Here is a 3,280-nt window from a genome sequence, read left to right as displayed (position 1 = left end):
TTTGGTTCCTACATTTATTGGACAATATTCCGTCTGAGATTGAAAAAAAAAAAAAAAAAAAAAAAGGAGGGTATTATTAACTTTCTGCTGTTATAAACGAAAATAAATATGGATGAAAGGGGTAAATACAGTTATAACTATCAAAGATGTCTCAAGCTCTTCCGCCAGGTGAGCGAGCCTGTGCGTGCCCTGAAAAAGAAATTGGAGCGTTAAGGCAAGGAGAAATCCTGGTGAAAATGCATATCGTCGTCTTTAACTTTCTTTCGAACTCCAGAGTTGCTTTGCCTTTGCGATTGCATTTACTGTGAACTTGCGTGAATCTTTTTCTACGTCACGTGAATGCGTGCTAATAGCGAAATGTAATAGAATGGCACAGCAAGAGAGACCTGTCCAAGTTAGGATAAATTATCTCAGTAGAGATTGATTTTTTAGGGTATTTGAATTTTTCACATGTTGAAACATGTGAAAATTAGTAGATGCAATAACAAATGAACGTTTGACATACTCGTGGTAATAAAGGGTTTTAAAAGCCGGGAAAAAAAAAAAATCACCGAAAAAGAAATGAGCGACCTTTCAGAGTTTGCGTCTATAAAATCCCGACAGAGGGCGATGTTGCCCGTTCAATGACTTAGGGAACGCACCGGGGGAATGGTTTTCCTTAAAATTTCTAGGATTTTTCGAATAATGTCCACGTCAAAAAATTAACTAGGACTTTTATTATCGATATGTATTTCTTTGAGTGATTCTACATATATGTGCATGACTGCATATAATTTTAGGTTTGTGTTTCATTCTTAATAAAATCGGATTTATTATTTTTAATTGCCTGAAGATTTAAAATAAATGTTAGTCAAATGTTTCACGATTTTTTTACATTTTTAAAAACCTAATATTACCATAAAATAAAATACATACAAAAATTTAAAATTATACATACATAAGGTTATAAATAGTCATACTAACACAATACATTATATTTTAAAGTTTTATATATATAATTATCTCTAGAGGTTGTTTTGTTTTATTAAACTTTACAGTTTATTTCAGATTAATCAATGACATAAAAAGTGATTAAAATGTGTTAAAGGTATTTAGAAAGATTTAAGATTTTTTCCAAATACTTTTTTTATTTGAGCTGAGATGATCTTTAGATAATATAAAGAATTTGTTGGTTTGAAAAGGAGAAGACATTTTTCCCCATTAATGAGTTTGTGACTGCGGATTGGAATTTTCAAGTCTATAGCGTTTGTGTTTCAATATATTGATCTGGGACTGACTTCAGTTCTAGAAAGGTGTGTGGAACTCATTTTAAGTCCCATCACATAATGAAATTAGGAAGAATGTTTTTCCGTCTCCTAACTAGCTCTCCAAGCAAAAAAGAAAGTCTTTGCCTGTGTTCCTAGTGGAAAACCTGTGCAGATTCTGTGTACTTTAACATGTTAATACTTAAAGAAGAAGGAAGGAAGGAGAAAAGAAAGAAGGCATGAAGGAAAGAAAAGAAGGGAGGCAGAAAGAAGGAGAGAGAGAAAAAAGAAAAAATGAAGAAAGGAAAGAAGGATGTATAGCAGGACAGAGGAAAGAAAGGAATAAGAGAGAAGAAGGAAGAAAAGATAAAACATAAAAATCAGAACTGGAAACGTAGAAAAAGGTTTATTAAGTTCCCGTTGAAGCACCTTTATGTTTCTCTCCTTTGACTTATGGCAAAAATAATCAAAATCTGCAGAATTGTTCATTTTGTCCTACATGAAGCATCTCCTCCGTTTTTATTGAATCCGTATTCACTGTGGTTGTCAGGAGCCCTCTGTTTGAGAAGTGTCTGTCTGTGCTGGACTACCGCAGCGCCCAGCAATTGCAGATTTAAAGACAATCACCCTTTGCAGATTCACTCTTATCAGGTTTAATAACTTCCACCTCAAATTGCCCCAACACTCCTTCCCTCCTGCCATTTATTTTCTGCCCCAGGGGCAAAGATCTTCCCCAGTGCCACCCTTCTGGCTGTAGGGAGTCTTCCTGCCGCACCCTGGAAGGCAGTAGAAAAACAGGGGGTGGGAAAAAAGGGATAAGTGAGTATCTATTTCCTGATAAATTAGAAACCAAGTATCTGAAAGAACACCTATTTATGAGGTTTGGTTAACTTTGTTCTTGTTGTTATTTATGCTTTCCTTTACAAAATATATGAGCCACTTTATTAAGAAAAATATCTTTTAAAAAAATACGCCAAAACCTCTTGACAGCCTAATTTTTTTTCATTATATCCTTGAAGAACATACAGCCTAAATCTTCTCAAAGATTTATATGACTATTTCTTGACTCTTCATGATTAAAACCACTTACAAAGTGATAGACAAGAGATGTAAATATAAAATGTCCTATGCTTCTGTGAAGAAGGCTCAAAATTAACATTACATGAGCATGTGGATTTGTTGCTTCTAACATCTGAAAACAAAAAGTTCATAAAATGGAGACTCCAGCCAAAAGGAATGATGCATGAAACACGTTGAAAATGCATACTACAAACTCTGAATCAACAAGCAGTATAGACTAAGGTATTCAGAAAATTGCTAAAGTTTCCAAATATGTTAAGCAAAATGACAAAAAAAAAAAAAAAATACTTGAAATGGTCCCTGTGGTAGTTAGCTTTTTTGTTCCATAGTGACAAAGTTAAAAAAAAAAAAAAAAAGTTGTATAATCATCAATACAGAGAGCCTTTTTAAAAAAATCACCAAATCCAGTTTTCAAATACTCTCCTCCTGTACACACATAGATAAGAGATTTGTGTTTAAAAAGCTCAGTAATGCCCCCCCCCCTTTAAAAATCTACATAGAAAATTAGAGGACTGATGGCCTCTGGTTTCTCATTATGAATTGTTGAAGATTTTAGTCAGTGGCTACAATGATTCATCATTTTTAATATAGAGGTTTTAAAATGTATTTATCAATCACCCTGGATAACTATTTCTCTTTTAAATGCACATTTAGTGTCTGTAGACTCTGTATGACCCATAGGTGCTTATATAACTAAATGTGGGTATCTGAGTGTAAATGCGTGTTTATGATTTTTTATAATATATATGTCTGTGGGTTGCATCTAACTCCTGTGTGTGCAATACTGTTTTTCTTTCTGCTGAGGCTTACTTCTCCAGCCTATTGTTTGAGACAACAGATATAAGTTGCGATGGGAGAGGAGCGTCGGATTTGGTGTGTATCCCCCATTTCCAATTATAGATGGATCATTACAGACAGCGGAGTCCTGAGAAGCCAGACATCTGCTCCTCACATGA

The sequence above is a fragment of the Marmota flaviventris genome, chromosome 6 (genome assembly GCF_047511675.1).
Source record: "Marmota flaviventris isolate mMarFla1 chromosome 6, mMarFla1.hap1, whole genome shotgun sequence".
NCBI lineage: Eukaryota > Metazoa > Chordata > Mammalia > Rodentia > Sciuridae > Marmota > Marmota flaviventris.
Note: the sequence above shows the minus strand (reverse complement) of the source record.